This window comes from Oncorhynchus nerka, linkage group LG10 (assembly GCF_034236695.1).
Source record: "Oncorhynchus nerka isolate Pitt River linkage group LG10, Oner_Uvic_2.0, whole genome shotgun sequence".
Classification (NCBI taxonomy): domain Eukaryota; kingdom Metazoa; phylum Chordata; class Actinopteri; order Salmoniformes; family Salmonidae; genus Oncorhynchus; species Oncorhynchus nerka.
Genome location: NC_088405.1, coordinates 40,846,657 through 40,862,600, shown reverse-complemented (window position 1 = coordinate 40,862,600; position 15,944 = coordinate 40,846,657). Strand labels below are relative to the sequence as shown.

At 52.4% G+C, this 15,944-nt stretch overlaps 8 non-coding genes across 8 annotated transcripts; all 8 read left to right on the top strand.

The window, feature by feature from the left end:
- The first annotated feature begins 40 nt into the window (after positions 1-40).
- LOC135573840 (U2 spliceosomal RNA) lies at positions 41-222 on the top strand. Its single transcript, XR_010464970.1, has one exon. It is a non-coding gene; the product is annotated as a U2 spliceosomal RNA (small nuclear RNA).
- A 478-nt stretch (positions 223-700) lies between these two features.
- On the top strand, positions 701-817 carry LOC135573823 (U5 spliceosomal RNA). The gene has a single exon (XR_010464957.1). It is a non-coding gene; the product is annotated as a U5 spliceosomal RNA (small nuclear RNA).
- Positions 818-1,052: 235 nt separating this feature from the next.
- LOC135573834 (U2 spliceosomal RNA) lies at positions 1,053-1,243 on the top strand. Its single transcript, XR_010464964.1, has one exon. It is a non-coding gene; the product is annotated as a U2 spliceosomal RNA (small nuclear RNA).
- Positions 1,244-1,691: 448 nt separating this feature from the next.
- Positions 1,692-1,808, top strand: LOC135573822 (U5 spliceosomal RNA). Its single transcript, XR_010464956.1, has one exon. It is a non-coding gene; the product is annotated as a U5 spliceosomal RNA (small nuclear RNA).
- A 5,849-nt stretch (positions 1,809-7,657) lies between these two features.
- Positions 7,658-7,840, top strand: LOC115124564 (U2 spliceosomal RNA). Its single transcript, XR_010464971.1, has one exon. It is a non-coding gene; the product is annotated as a U2 spliceosomal RNA (small nuclear RNA).
- A 497-nt stretch (positions 7,841-8,337) lies between these two features.
- Positions 8,338-8,454, top strand: LOC115124571 (U5 spliceosomal RNA). The gene has a single exon (XR_003862814.1). It is a non-coding gene; the product is annotated as a U5 spliceosomal RNA (small nuclear RNA).
- Positions 8,455-14,281: 5,827 nt separating this feature from the next.
- On the top strand, positions 14,282-14,465 carry LOC115124581 (U2 spliceosomal RNA). Its single transcript, XR_010464972.1, has one exon. It is a non-coding gene; the product is annotated as a U2 spliceosomal RNA (small nuclear RNA).
- Positions 14,466-14,902: 437 nt separating this feature from the next.
- LOC135573821 (U5 spliceosomal RNA) lies at positions 14,903-15,019 on the top strand. Its single transcript, XR_010464955.1, has one exon. It is a non-coding gene; the product is annotated as a U5 spliceosomal RNA (small nuclear RNA).
- Positions 15,020-15,944: the final 925 nt, after the last annotated feature.

Sequence of the window (15,944 nt, the reverse complement as noted above, 5' to 3'; positions counted from 1 at the left end):
TGTAATTTTGTAAAATAAGGAAGGTATTTGAACATAATAAATTATTTTTTGTAAAAAAAAAAAAAAAAATCTGTTCTTATCAGTTTAATATCTGATACGTCCCCCATCGGGGGACTACATATTAAATGGATTTTTCGAACAGGGAGTCGGAAATGGGGCTTGCTCCGTCCGCTCCACGCATCGACCCGGTATTGCAGTACCTCCGGGAACGGTGCAACACTTTTGTCCCGTTGTCAAGGAAAACTACTTACTCATTCACAAAGCAATGTAAACAGCTAGCTAGCTAGCTAGCAGAGACACACACGCACGCACAGCTAGCTAGCTAGAAAGAAGAGAAAAAGAAACATTGTAACTGAAAGAAAGGCGAAGCGCTCTTCAATGGGGTCCCCGTTTCCCGCCATTTTCGTTAAAAAAAAAAAAAAAAAAAAAAAAAAAAAAAAAAAAATTGGGCCAGGATTGTGTGTGTGTGTGTGTGTGTGTGTGTGTGTGTGTCTCTCTCTCTCTCTCTCTCTCTCTCTCTCTCTCTCTCTCTCTCTCTCTCTCTCTCTCTGTGTGTGTCTCGCTGTGTCTCTGTCTCTGACCTTCTCTTTATCCACAGCCCTCGAAAACTTGGAAGAGTGGGTTCCGGGCGGGAGCACCCGCGGGCACCCGGCCTAGAGTGCACAGAGTGCGTCTCGGGCCCCGACCTCTGACTTGCATACGACTCTGGTTTCTCTTCATTACGCACAAGCCTTTCGCCTTTTACTAAAGACTTCCGTGGAGAGGAATACTTACGAGTTCAACATATTTTTGGAGGTGCTTTGCTTCTTGCAGAGCCCGCTATCTTGTTTCAAGAGAAATTGACAGAAGTGGGCCAGGATAGTGACGTAAAGACACATTAGCGACTTTTTCCAAAAAACACCTATTTCCACAAAACGTCTGTCTGTCTGTCTGTCTGGGGGAAAAAGGTAGGTAGGTAGGGTGGGTAGGTAGGGAGGAGCCGGCTTTTGCCAACCCGCTAAGTTCTGTCGAGGCCCCGGGGGCCGGCGGTTGCAGGGTTCCATTTGTGGGTTATCGCTTCTCGGCCTTTTGGCTCAGATCAAGTGTAGTATCTGTTCTTATCAGTTTAATATCTGATACGTCCCCCATCGGGGGACTACATATTAAATGGATTTTTCGAACAGGGAGTCGGAAATGGGGCTTGCTCCGTCCGCTCCACGCATCGACCCGGTATTGCAGTACCTCCGGGAACGGTGCAACACTTTTCTCCCGTTGTCAAGGAAAAAAACGACTTACTCATTCACAAAGCAATGTAAACAGCTAGCTAGCTAGCTAGCTAGCTAGCATAAGAAGAGAAGGAAAGAAACATTGTAACTGAAAGAAAGGCGAAGCGCTCTTCAATGGGGTCCCCGTTTCCCGCCATTTTCGTTAAAAAAAAAAAAAAAAAAAAAAAAAAAAAAAAAAAAAGGATTGTGTGTGTGTGTGTGTGTGTGTGTGTGTGCGTGTGTGTGTGTGTCTCTCTCTCTCTCTCTCTCTCTCTCTCTCTCTCTCTCTCTCTCTCTGTGTGTGTCTCGCTGTGTCTCTGTCTCTGACCTTCTCTTTATCCACAGCCCTCGAAAACTTGGAAGAGTGGGTTCCGGGCGGGAGCACCCGCGGGCACCCGGCCTAGAGTGCACAGAGTGCGTCTCGGGCCCCGACCTCTGACTTGCATACGACTCTGGTTTCTCTTCATTACGCACAAGCCTTTCGCCTTTTACTAAAGACTTCCGTGGAGAGGAATACTTACGAGTTCAACATATTTTTGGAGGTGCTTTGCTTCTTGCAGAGCCCGCTATCTTGTTTCAAGAGAAATTGACAGAAGTGGGCCAGGATAGTGACGTAAAGACACATTAGCGACTTTTTCCAAAAAACACCTATTTCCACACCTGCCTGTCTGTCTGTCGCTGGGGAAAAAGGGTAGGTAGGTAGGTAGGTAGGGGGAGGAGCCGGCTTTTGCCAACCCGCTAAGTTCTGTCGAGGCCCCCGGGGGCCCGGCGGTTGCAGGGTTCCATTTGTGGGTTATCGCTTCTCGGCCTTTTGGCTCAGTTTCAAGCTTGGTACCCAGGTGCCCCAAAGCCCGCTGAGCCAAAGGTCGAGGAGAGCGGTAAAAAAGTTGTTTTGTTTTTTGATCAAAAATTTTCTCTCAAGTGTTTTTTTTGTGTTTTTTCCTTTTTTTTTTGGCTTTTTTTTTGGAAGAGGTGGAGAGACTCCATCTCCTGAGATGGCGCAAAAATCAATGGGTCGGTCCCTGGGATTGGGACTTGGCAAATACGGTGTAGGTTTCACGTGGAGGAAAAGAGAAGGAGCCATTTGGACGGGAGAGTTTGGGAGGAACCATCCTGATTGGGATCCTGAAGCTGACAGTAAAGGATGTTTTTGTCTGCAAGGAACCCTGGAGGAGTTTTGATGTGACTTTTTACACAGAGAGAAACATGATGAAATACTGAAGAAGGCAAAGAAGTGGGAAGAGAAAGGCCGATGGCCCATTATGAAGTGAAAAGTTTGGCAAGAACAATTTTAGGATGGTGACGGTTAACATGTATAACCCCTACGTCAGGGATGAAGATGTGAGGGCCTTTCTGGGGGGATATATGGACAATGTCTCCTCAGGAAGGCCCATCAAGGATTCTTTGGGTTTTTGGACGGGGAGGAGGGGTTTTCAGGCCCTCCTCAGGAGAGACCCAATGGATTGGGAGGGTACCTCCATCCCCCGGCGATGTTCTCCCTGGGGGCTGACAGGGGGACATTATACTATGCGCGTCAGCCCCCGTTCTGCAGGCGCTGTATGGCCTATGGACACATCCTGGCCTCGTGCAGCACTAGGAAGTGCAGATTTTGTGGATCTGGGGGGCACGAGGCCAGGGATTGCGGCGAGCCGAAGGCCTGCCACGGGTGTGGTTCCACTCAGCACCTGTGGCGTGAGTGCCCGGCTCGCCAGAGGTCATACGCGTCTGCAGCCGGAGGGGGAGCAGGAGCGGGGGATGGGGGAAGAAGAGGGGGGACGGAAGGCCTTTTCAGGCATCAGGACCCGGCCCGGAGGGCAAAAAGAAAGAGGAGGAGAAAGGAGCAACGGCGGGAGAAGAAAGAGAAGAGAGAGAAGAGAAAAAGAAGAAAAGAAGGAAAAGAAGTGGAAGAGCGGGGAAACGGGGAGGGAGGGGTGGGGGTTCCTGGGGTAGGGCCGGTGGGAGGGGGGTGCTGTGGCAGGACCTGTGGGGGGGGGGGGTGCCTGTGGCAGGACCTGTGGGGGGAGGCCTGTGGCAGGACCTGTGGGGGGGGGTGCCTGTGGCAGGACCTGTGGGGGGGGGGGGTGCCTGGGGCAGGACCTGTGGGGGGAGGGGGTGCCTGTGGCAGAACCTGTGGGGGGGGGGTGCATGAGACAGGACCTGTGGGGGGAGGGGGTGCTGTGGCAGGGGGGGGGGGGGGTGACTGGGGCAGGGGGTGACTGGGGCGGGGGGGGGGGGGGGGTGACTGGGGCGGGACCTGGGGAGGGGGAGGGGGGGGAGTGGGGAGATAGCGATGATGGGGATAGAGGAGTTGAGGGAGATGGTGGAGGGGCTAGCGGAGGAGAGGGGTGGTGTCTCTCCGCTACCTCCTACACCAGTAAAGGAGAAGAAGGGGAAGAAGGAGAAAAAGAAGAGGAAGCAGGACCCGGCAGTTAGGGAGGGGGAGGGGGAGGGGGGGAGGGGGGGGCTAAAAGGATGGGGTTGAGGAGAATGAGTCTGGCTTCGCTCTTCTCCTCAGCCCCGGATCTAGTGGTGGGGGGTGAAAGCCAGGTGGAGGACCCGGGCTGTTTGGCTGAGGGGGGATCCCTGCTCCTGTTTGAGGAGATGGGGTCCCCTATTCTCAGCCAGGCAGCCTATGAGGAGAGTGTTGGTGGAGAGCCCAGGATGCAGAGCACTCCAATACCCAACACCATGCCTGCATCCTGGGTTCAAGAGATGGAGGAGGACGGGGGGGCGTCAGGAGGAGGAGGGACGTCCCTGCCGGTGGGGATGGAACAGGGGAGCGTCGGGTGAGTCTCCTGTTTTTCTTTGGGTTTTGGGTTTAAGGGTAGGTTTAGTATTGTATAAATGTCTGTTTCTTTTCTTAGTTTAAATGTTAGAGGGTTGAGGGATTTTGTTAAAAGGAGGGCGGTGTTTAGTTTTTTAGAAGGGGTGGGTTTTGATTTCTGTTTTTTACAGGAGGTTCACCTGAGGGATGGTGGGGATGTGGCTAGATTTAGGAGAGAGTGGGATAAGGGGGAATCTTTTTGGGGCATAGGAGGGGTGCACTCAACAGGAGTAGGAATTTTGTGTGGGAATAGACAGGTTAAGGTAGAGAGCACATTTGTCATAATGCAGGGTAGAGTATTGGGGATAGATGTAGTGTGTAGAGAAGTTAGGTATAGATTAATTGGGGTGTATGGGCCACAGGTGGCGGCAGACAGGAGGGAGATGGTGGACTGTCTGGCGCCCCTGTGTGTTACAAACAGGCACTTGGTGATAGGAGGGGATTTTAATATAGATTTAGGGGTAGGTGGTGATAGTAGTGCAGGTGCCATCACCGGGCTAATGGCTTGCCATGGTCTGGTTGATGGTGGCCTGCACACTACTCCGGCAATGGTCGGTCCTACATGGCGCAACTCCAGGGGGGTTGCGCGGAGGCTCGACTACGTTTTTCTATCCAGGTCTTTGGGTCAGTTGTCTGGGCGGCTGGTGCCTGTTTTCTTCTCGGATCACGACGGGGTGTTCCTGCAGGTGGGGTCGCCAGTCTGCCTCTTCGGTAGGGGGTACTGGAAGTTAGACCGGGTTGTACTGGAGGAGCAGGCTTTCGTCGACGCATTTTTTTGTTTCTTTCGAAGGCTTGAAGGCCTTCGGTCTATGTGCGAGGGGGTGTTAGAGTGGTGGGATTTAGTGAAGGTGAGGATTAGGGCTTTTATAATAGGGTATTGTAAAAGGAAAAAGAGGGAGGAAAGGAGGGAGGTTGATCATCTCCAAAGGTTAATTGAACTTGAGTACGAGGCAGGCAACCTCGGCGGGTCAATTGACTGGGAGAGATCAGCAGCCCTAAAGGCGCAGCTCAGGGAGCTGCAGGAGCAGAAAGCTCGAGCTTTCCTGGAGCGTGCGCATAGTGGCTTTCTAGAACATAATGAGACTTGTTCCGCTATGTTCTTTAAGTCGGTTAGGGCAAGGCAGAGTAGAAAGGTAATGCTTGGAGTTAGAAAAGAGGATGGTAGTGTAGTAAGTAAACCAGAGGAGATGGTCAGGGTGACAACTGATCATTTCCGAGGTTTATTTAAGGAAAGGGAGATAGATGTAGAGCAGGGAAACGTGTTTCTAGAACACTTGTCCCGGCGGTTGCCGGAGGACATTAGAGACGCGATGGAGGCCCAGATCTCACTAGAAGAGGTTGAGAGCGCTCTTAGGAGGATGGGTAAAGGGAAGGTGCCTGGGATGGATGGGCTGCCGGCTGAGTTTTACCTCAAGTTTTGGGGTATACTTGGACCGGTGGTCCTCGAAGTCTTGAAGGCCATCCTTGAGACAGGGGTCCCGGGGGGATCAATGGCTGTCGGTGTGCTGTCACTTCTTTATAAGAAGGGGGAAGTAACTGACCTTAGCAACTGGCGGCCGTTGACCATGCTGTGCGTGGATTACAAGCTACTTGCAAAGGTCTTAGCGGATCGGTTGCGCACAGCCCTTCCCTACGTCGTTCATGAGGATCAGACGTGTGGGGTTGAGGGTCGCTCTATTCGATGGAACCTACAGTTGATCAGGGACTCCATCGCCTGGGTTGAAGATAGAGGGCTGCCTTTAATGGTAGCGGCGCTAGATCAGGCGAAAGCCTTTGATCGCGTGAATAGATCCTTTCTATTCAGGGTATTAGGTAGATTAGGATTTGGGGAGAAGTTTATAGGATGGATCCGTACATTATATGTCGGAGCGGGGTGCCGAGTAAGTGTAAACAGTCACTTAGGTGACGTTTTTGACCTCTCGTCTGGGGTCAGGCAGGGATGCCCACTCTCGGCTCTCCTCTTCGTTCTGTACATGGAGCCTCTGGGGGCTGCCATTAGGGCAGACACAGGGGTGGAGGGTTTGTTGATCCCTGGAAGCGGCGGGCTGCGTGTTAAGATGACGCAGTACGCCGACGACACTTCCTTGCTGCTATGCAAGGACTCGTGCTTGACAAGGTCCCTTGCCATCATTGGGGATTTCACCCGAGCGTCGGGGGCGGTTCTGAATCACGCAAAGTCTTCCGTTAAGTTTTTCGGAAGATGGCGCGGTAGGACGGATGTGCCCGGGGGGTTATCTCTCTGTGAAGGGGCCCTGAGGATTCTCGGGGTCCATTTTGAGACCTCCGGCTCAGCGACGCTGAACTGGAACATGGGTATTGCAGTGGTACAGAGGAAGCTAGCAATGTGGAAGGCTAGGTCTTTGTCTTTTATAGGTAAGGTCCTGGTCCTAAAGGTGGATGTATTGCCATCTCTTTTGTACTTGGCGTACATCTACCCATTGCCGGCTTGTCTGAGAAGGTCTCTAGTGAGGCTCGTGTTTCAGTTTATGTGGGGTGGCAGGTACGAGTGGGTCGCCAGGGCGCGCATGCTCTGTCCCATCGGGGAGGGAGGTAGGGGGGTACCACATCTCCCCCTCAAGCTAGACGCCATTTTTGTTTCTTTCCTGTTGACGGAGCTTGCTCGTCCGGTTATACACCCGTCCGGTTACCTCCTGCGGGTGTTCTTCTCGTATCAGGCGAGAAGCGTAATGGTGTGGTCTAACGCGGGTCCTCGGGCGGAACAGCTGCCGTGGCACTTTGGCCATGCGGCCAAGTGGCTGCGTGCGCACCCCGAGGTTGAAGTTGCCCGAGTAGGTTTAGATCACAGGCACCTGTACGAAGAGGTCAGGCAGGCAGGGAGTCCTGCGCCTGTAGCGGGCATCTCGTCGGTGGTCTGGGAGGGAGTGCAGGCCCGGGGCCTGGACAACAGGCTCAAAGACCTGAATTGGTTGGGCCTCCATAAGTGCTTGCCGGTACGTGCTATTATGTACCGGCATAGTTTGTCGCGATCCCCCACCTGTCCAAGATCTGCTTGTGGCAGGGAGGAGACTGTGCGCCATGCCTTCTGGGACTGTGCCTTTGCCGGACTAGTCTGGGCTAGGGCACGGGTGCTGATAGGGTTGGTTAGGAGCGACTTTGTCGTGACGTGGGCTAGGTTAGAAAGAGGCGTAGGGAGAGCGAGAGGAACAAATAGGGACAGGTTTCTGCTCTGGCTTCTCATGAGCCTCTTTAAACGGGGGCTGTGGGAAGCCAGGCAGGAATTGGTAAAGACAGGGAAAGATTGGGGGGTGGAAGGGATAGTGAGGAGGGTGGAAGGTGATGTGAGGGGGAGGATGAAGAGGGAGGAGAGAAAGTGGGGGCAGCATGCGGCACGGGAGAGGTGGAAGGGGGGTTTAGGGCTGGGAGTGTTAGAGGAAGATTTATAAGGGGATAGATTAGGGAAGGGAAGATAGGGAAGGGTTAGGTATTGGTTAGGTATACGGGGAGGGACGATGCTCCCCTGAGGGTTTTGTTTTTGTGGGTTTTTTTGTTTATAAATGGAAATACCATGGTTTGTTTTGTATATTGAAAATTTAAGTTTGTAAATAAGATTGGTATTTGGAAGTAATAAATTATTTTTTGTAAAAAAAAAAAAAAAAAATCTGTTCTTATCAGTTTAATATCTGATACGTCCCCCATCGGGGGACTACATATTAAATGGATTTTTCGAACAGGGAGTCGGAAATGGGGCTTGCTCCGTCCGCTCCACGCATCGACCCGGTATTGCAGTACCTCCGGGAACGGTGCAACACTTTTCTCCCGTTGTCAAGGAAAAAAACGACTTACTCATTCACAAAGCAATGTAAACAGCTAGCTAGCTAGCTAGCAGAGACACACACGCACGACACACTAAGAAGAGAAGAAGAAAGGAAAGAAACATTGTAACTGAAAGAAAGGCGAAGCGCTCTTCAATGGGGTCCCCGTTTCCCGCCATTTTCGTTAAAAAAAAAAAAAAAAAAAAAAAAAAAAAAAAAAAATTGGGCCAGGATTGTGTGTGTGTGTGTGTGTGTGTGTGTGTGTGTGTGTGTCTCTCTCTCTCTCTCTCTCTCTCTCTCTCTCTCTCTCTCTCTCTCTCTCTCTCTCTCTCTCTCTCTCTCTCTCTCTCTCTGCTGTGTCTCTGTCTCTGACCTTCTCTTTATCCACAGCCCTCGAAAACTTGGAAGAGTGGGTTCCGGGCGGGAGCAAGCACCCGCGGGCACCCGGCCTAGAGTGCACAGAGGGCGTCTCGGGCCCCGACCTCTGACTTGCATACGACTCTGGTTTCTCTTCATTACGCACAAGCCTTTCGCCTTTTACTAAAGACTTCCGTGGAGAGGAATACTTACGAGTTCAACATATTTTTGGAGGTGCTTTGCTTCTTGCAGAGCCCGCTATCTTGTTTCAAGAGAAATTGACAGAAGTGGGCCAGGATAGTGACGTAAAGACACATTAGCGACTTTTTCCAAAAAACACCTGCCTGTCTGTCTGTCTGTCTGGGGGGAAAAAGGTAGGTAGGTAGGGTGGGTAGGTAGGGAGGAGCCGGCTTTTGCCAACCCGCTAAGTTCTGTCGAGGCCCCCGGGGGCCCGGCGGTTGCAGGGTTCCATTTGTGGGTTATCGCTTCTCGGCCTTTTGGCTCAGTTTCAAGCTTGGTACTATGCTGCCTTAAAGCCCGCTGAGCCAAAAGGTCGTCCCAGGAGAGCGGTAAAAAGGTTAGTTTTTTAAAATTTTTTCAAGTTTTTCTTTTTGTGTTTTTCTCTTTTTTTTTTGGTTTGTTTTTTCCAGGAGGAGGAGAGCGTCGATCTCCTTGCGGAAGATGGCGCAAAACAACACATATAGGTCGGTCCCAGTGACCGGGCTTGCAAACACGATTAGGTTTTCGTGGAGAGAGAAGACAAAGGAGCCCTTTGGACGCGAGACGTTTGGAAGGACTATTTTGATTGGGATATTGAAATTGAAGGTAAATGAAGTTTTTTGCCTACAAGGGAACTCTTTGGAGGGAGTGTTTGATGTTGCTTTTTTTACAGAGAGTAAACATGATGAAATTCTGAAGAAGGTTAAAGAAGTTGGAGACGGGGCCGATGGGCCTTTATGAAATCAAGAGTTTGGCGAAAAACAATTTTAGAATTGTGACGGTGAACATTTACAACCCATATGTAAAAGATGAAGAGGTGAGGGCCTTCCTGGGGAGATATATGGATAATGTCTCCTCAGGAAGGCACCTCACGGACTCGTTGGGATTCTGGACGGGGAGGAGGGGGTTTCAGGCCCTCCTCAGAGAAGATCCAAGGGGAGTGGGAGGGTACCACCATCCCCCGGCAATGTTCTCCCTGGGGGCTGACAGGGGGACATTATATTATGCACGTCAGCCCCCGTTCTGCAGGCGCTGTATGGCCTATGGACACATCCTGGCCTCGTGCAGCACTAGAAAGTGTAGATTCTGTGGGTCTGGGGGGCACGAGGCCAAGGATTGCGGCGAGCCGAAGGCCTGCCACGGGTGTGGTTCCACTCAGCACCTGTGGCGTGAGTGCCCGGCTCGTCGAAGGTCATACGCGTCTGCAGCCGGAGGGGGGGCAGGTGCGGGGGATGGGGGAAGAAGAGGGGGGGACGGAAGGCCTTTTCAGGCATCAGGACCCGATCCCGGAGGGCAAAAAGAAAGAGGAGGAGAAAGGAGAACGGCGGGAGAAGAAAAGGAGGAGAGAGAAAAGAAGAAAGAAGAAGAGGAGTGGAAGAACGGGAAGGTTTTCAACGGGGGAGGGAGGGGTGGGGGTTCCTGGGGTAGGGGACCTGGGGGGGGGGGGGGTGCCTGTGGCAGGACCTGTGGGAGGGGTGGGGGTGCCTGTGGCAGGACCTGTGGGGGGGGGGGGGGGTGGGAGGAGGGGTGCCTGTGGCAGGACCTGTGGGGGGGGGTGCCTGGGGCAGGACCTGTGGGGGGGGAGGGGTGCCTGTGGCAGGACTGTGGGGGGGGGCATGTGACAGGACCTGTGGGGGGGGAGGGGGTGGGGGCTTGGGGGACAGGGGCTGTGGGGGGAGGGGGTGACTGGGGCGGGGGGGGAGGGGGTGACTGGGGGGGACCTGGGGAGGAGGGGGGGGGAGTGGGGAGATAGTGATATGGGGATAGAGGAGTTGAGGGAGATGGTGGAGGGGCTAGCGGAGGAGAGGGGTGGTGTCTCTCCGCTACCCCCTACACCAAAAAAGGAGGAGAGGAAGAGGAGGAAGAAGGACACGAGAGGCAGGGAGGGGGAGGGGGATGGGGAAGGGGGGGAGGGGGCGGCCAAAAGAATGGGGTTGAGGAGAAAGTGTTTGGCGTCGCTTTTCTCCTCGGCCCCGGATCTGCTGGTGGAGGGTGAGAGCCTGGTGGTGGATCCGGGCTGTTTGTCTGAGGGGGGATCCCAGCTCCTGTTTGAGGGGTTGGGGTCCCCTACCCTCAGCCAGGCAGTCTACGGGGAGGGTGTGGGTGGAGAGCCCGGGATGCAGAGCGCGCCAATACCCAACACCATGCCTGCATCCTGGGTTCAAGAGATGGAGGAGGACGGGGGGGCGTCAGGAGGAGGAGGGACGTCCCTGCCGGATGAGATGGACCAGGGGAGCGTCGGGTGAGTCTCCTGTTTTTCTTTGGGTTTTGGGTTTAGGGTTATTATAGATTAAATGAATATTTCTGTTTCTTTTTTTAGTTTAAATGTTAGAGGGTTGAGGGATTTTGTTAAAAGGAGGGCGGTGTTTAGTTTTTAGAAGGGGTGGGTTTTGATTTCTGTTTTTTACAGGAGGTTCACCTGAGGGATGGTGGGGATGTGGCTAGATTTAGGAGAGAGTGGGATAAGGGGGAATCTTTTTGGGGCATAGGAGGGGTGCACTCAACAGGAGTAGGGATTTTGTGTGGGAATAGACAGGTTAAGGTAGAGAGCACATTTGTCATAATGCAGGGTAGAGTATTGGGGATAGATGTAGTGTGTAGAGAAGTTAGGTATAGATTAATTGGGGTGTATGGGCCACAGGTGGCGGCAGACAGGAGGGAGATGGTGGACTGTCTGGCGCCCCTGTGTGTTACAAACAGGCACTTGGTGATAGGAGGGGATTTTAATATAGATTTAGGGGTAGGTGGTGATAGTAGTGCAGGTGCCATCACCGGGCTAATGGCTTGCCATGGTCTGGTTGATGGCGGACTGCACACTACTCCGGCAATGGTCGGTCCTACATGGCGCAACTCAGGGGGTTGCGCGGAGGCTCGACTACGTTTTTCTATCCAGGTCTTTGGGTCAGTTGTCTGGGCGGCTGGTGCCTGTTTTCTTCTCGGATCACGACGGGGTGTTCCTGCAGGTGGGGTCGCCAGTCTGCCTCTTCGGTAGGGGGTACTGGAAGTTAGACCGGGTTGTACTGGAGGAGCAGGCTTTCGTCGACGCATTTTTTTGTTTCTTTCGAAGGCTTGAAGGCCTTCGGTCTATGTGCGAGGGGGTGTTAGAGTGGTGGGATTTAGTGAAGGTGAGGATTAGGGCTTTTATAATAGGGTATTGTAAAAGGAAAAAGAGGGAGGAAAGGAGGGAGGTTGATCATCTCCAAAGGTTAATTGAACTTGAGTACGAGGCAGGCAACCTCGGCGGGTCAATTGACTGGGAGAGATCAGCAGCCCTAAAGGCGCAGCTCAGGGAGCTGCAGGAGCAGAAAGCTCGAGCTTTCCTGGAGCGTGCGCATAGTGGCTTTCTAGAACATAATGAGACTTGTTCCGCTATGTTCTTTAAGTCAGTTAGGGCAAGGCAGAGTAGAAAGGTAATGCTTGGAGTTAGAAAAAAGGATGGTAGTGTAGTAAGTAAACCAGAGGAGATGGTCAGGGTGACAACTGATCATTTCCGAGGTTTATTTAAGGAAAGGGAGATAGAGGTAGAGCAGGGAAACGTGTTTCTAGAACACTTGTCCCGGCGGTTGCCGGAGGACATTGGAGACGCGATGGAGGCCCAGATCTCACTAGAAGAGGTTGAGAGCGCTCTTAGGAGGATGGGTAAAGGGAAGGTGCCTGGGATGGATGGGCTGCCGGCCGAGTTTTTCCTCAAGTTTTGGGGTATACTTGGACCGGTGGTCCTCGAAGTCTTGAAGGCCATCCTTGAGACAGGGGTCCCGGGGGGATCAATGGCTGTCGGTGTGCTGTCACTTCTTTATAAGAAGGGGGAAGTAACTGACCTTAGCAACTGGCGGCCGTTGACCATGCTGTGCGTGGATTACAAGCTACTTGCAAAGGTCTTAGCGGATCGGTTGCGCACAGCCCTTCCCTACGTCGTTCATGAGGATCAGACGTGTGGGGTTGAGGGTCGCTCTATTCGATGGAACCTACAGTTGATCAGGGACTCCATCGCCTGGGTTGAAGATAGAGGGCTGCCTTTAATGGTAGCGGCGCTAGATCAGGCGAAAGCCTTTGATCGCGTGAATAGATCTTTTCTATTCAGGGTATTAGGTAGATTAGGTTTTGGGGAGAAGTACATAGGATGGATCCGTACTTTGTATGTCGGAGCGGGGTGCCGAGTAAGTGTAAACAGTCACTTAGGTGACGTTTTTGACCTCTCGTCTGGGGTCAGGCAGGGATGCCCACTCTCGGCTCTCCTCTTCGTTCTGTACATGGAGCCTCTGGGGGCTGCCATTAGGGCAGACACAGGGGTGGAGGGTTTGTTGATCCCTGGAAGCGGCGGGCTGCGTGTTAAGATGACGCAGTACGCCGACGACACTCCTTGCTGCTATGCAAGGACTCGTGCTTGACAAGGTCCCTTGCCATCATTGGGGATTTCACCCGAGCGTCGGGGGCGGTTCTGAATCACGCAAAGTCTTCCGTTAAGTTTTTCGGAAGATGGCGCGGTAGGACGGATGTGCCCGGGGGGTTATCTCTCTGTGAAGGGGCCCTGAGGATTCTCGGGGTCCATTTTGAGACCTCCGGCTCAGCGACGCTGAACTGGAACATGGGTATTGCAGTGGTACAGAGGAAGCTAGCAATGTGGAAGGCTAGGTCTTTGTCTTTTATAGGTAAGGTCCTGGTCCTAAAGGTGGATGTATTGCCATCTCTTTTGTATTTGGCGTACATCTACCCATTGCCGGCTTGTCTGAGAAAGTCTCTAGTGAGGCTCGTGTTTCAGTTCATGTGGGGTGGCAGGTACGAGTGGGTCGCCAGGGCGCGCATGCTCTGTCCCATCGGGGAGGGAGGTAGGGGGGTACCACATCTCCCCCTCAAGCTAGACGCCATTTTTGTTTCTTTCCTGTTGACGGAGCTTGCTCGTCCGGTTATACACCCGTCCGGTTACCTCCTGCGGGTGTTCTTCTCGTATCAGGCGAGAAGCGTAATGGTGTGGTCTAACGCGGGTCCTCGGGCGGAACAGCTGCCGTGGCACTTTGGCCATGCGGCCAAGTGGCTGCGTGCGCACCCCGAGGTTGAAGTTGCCCGAGTAGGTTTAGACCACAGGCACCTGTACGAAGAGGTCAGGCAGGCAGGGAGTCCTGCGCCTGTAGCGGGCATCTCGTCAGTGGTCTGGGAGGGAGTGCAGGCCCGGGGCCTGGACAACAGGCTCAAAGACCTGAATTGGTTGGGCCTCCATAAGTGCTTGCCGGTACGTGCTATTATGTACCGGCATAGTTTGTCGCGATCCCCCACCTGTCCAAGATCTGCTTGTGGCAGGGAGGAGACTGTGCGCCATGCCTTCTGGGACTGTGCCTTTGCCGGACTAGTCTGGGCTAGGGCACGGGTGCTGATAGGGTTGGTTAGGAGCGACTTTGTCGTGACGTGGGCTAGGTTAGAAAGAGGCGTAGGGAGAGCGAGAGGAACAAATAGGGACAGGTTTCTGCTCTGGCTTCTCATGAGCCTCTTTAAACGGGGGCTGTGGGAAGCCAGGCAGGAATTGGTAAAGACAGGGAAAGATTGGGGGGTGGAAGGGATAGTGAGGAGGGTGGAAGGTGATGTGAGGGGGAGGATGAAGAGGGAGGAGAGAAAGTGGGGGCAGCATGCGGCACGGGAGAGGTGGAAGGGGGGTTTAGGGCTGGGAGTGTTAGAGGAAGATTTATAAGGGGATAGATTAGGGAAGGGAAGATAGGGAAGGGTTAGGTATTGGTTAGGTATACGGGGAGGGACGATGCTCCCCTGAGGGTTTTGTTTTTGTGGGTTTTTTGTTTATAAATGGAAATACCATGGTTTGTTTTGTATATTGAAAATTTAAGTTTGTAAATAAGATTGGTATTTGGAAGTAATAAATTATTTTTTGTAAAAAAAAAAAAAAAAAAATCTGTTCTTATCAGTTTAATATCTGATACGTCCCCCATCGGGGGACTACATATTAAATGGATTTTTCGAACAGGGAGTCGGAAATGGGGCTTGCTCCGTCCGCTCCACGCATCGACCCGGTATTGCAGTACCTCCGGGAACGGTGCAACACTTTTCTCCCGTTGTCAAGGAAAAAAACGACTTACTCATTCACAAAGCAATGTAAACAGCTAGCTAGCTAGCTAGCATAAGAAGAGAAGGAAAGAAACATTGTAACTGAAAGAAAGGCGAAGCGCTCTTCAATGGGGTCCCCGTTTCCCGCCATTTTCGTTAAAAAAAAAAAAAAAAAAAAAAAAAAAAAAAAAATTGGGCCAGGATTGTGTGTGTGTGTGTGTGTGTGTGTGTGTGTGTGTGTGTGTCTCTCTCTCTCTCTCTCTCTCTCTCTCTCTCTCTCTCTCTCTCTCTCTCTCTCTCTGTGTCTCTGTCTCTGACCTTCTCTTTATCCACAGCCCTCGAAAACTTGGAAAAGTGGGTTCCGGGCGGGAGCACCCGCGGGCACCCGGCCTAGAGTGCACAGAGGGCGTCTCGGGCCCCGACCTCTGACTTGCATACGACTCTGGTTTCTCTTCATTACGCACAAGCCTTTCGCCTTTTACTAAAGACTTCCGTGGAGAGGAATACTTACGAGTTCAACATATTTTTGGAGGTGCTTTGCTTCTTGCAGAGCCCGCTATCTTGTTTCAAGAGAAATTGACAGAAGTGGGCCAGGATAGTGAGGTAAAGACACATTAGCGACTTTTTCCAAAAAACACCTGCCTGTCTGTCTGTCTGCTGGGGAAAAAGGTAGGTAGGTATGGGTGGGTAGGTAGGGAGGAGCCGGCTTTTGCCAACCCGCTAAGTTCTGTCGAGGCCCCCGGGGGCCCGGCGGTTGCAGGGTTCCATTTGTGGGTTATCGCTTCTCGGCCTTTTGGCTCAGATCAGCTTGTACCCAGGTGTCTGCCCTTAGCCAAAAGGTCGAAGGAGTTTAATATTTGATAAATTTTCCCATCGGGGTTTACATATTAAATGGATTTTTCTCCAACAGGAGTTTTTTGAAATGGGGAAGAGCTCCGATCTCTTGGCACGAGATGGAGCAAAATTGCAGTACCTCCCTGGGAACGGGCTTGCAACACTTTTCTCCCGTGGAAGGAAAAGGGACTTACTTTCACACACTTTTCGGCAGGACCATCCTTGATTGGGATTCTAAGCTGAAGTGAAAGATGTTTTCTGCCTGCAGGGCAGCATTGGAAGAGAAGATGTGGCATTGTAACTGAAAGAAGCATGACGAAGCGCTCTTCAATGGGGTCCCCGTTTCCCGCCATTTGCAATTAAAAAAAAAAAAAGCCTGGCAAAAAGGATTTTAGGATTGTGACGGTCAACATGTACAATCCCTATGTTAAAGATGAGGATGTGAGGGCTTTCTGGGGAGATATCCATGGATAATGTCTCCTCAGCAAGGCTCCATCAAAGACTCACTGGGCTTTTGGACTGGAAGAGGGGTTTTCAGGCCCTCCTCAGAGAAGATCCGAAGGGGTTGGGAGGATACCTCCATCCTCCAGCAATGTTCTCCCTGGGGGCTGACAGGGGACGTTACATTATGCCCGTCAGCCTCCT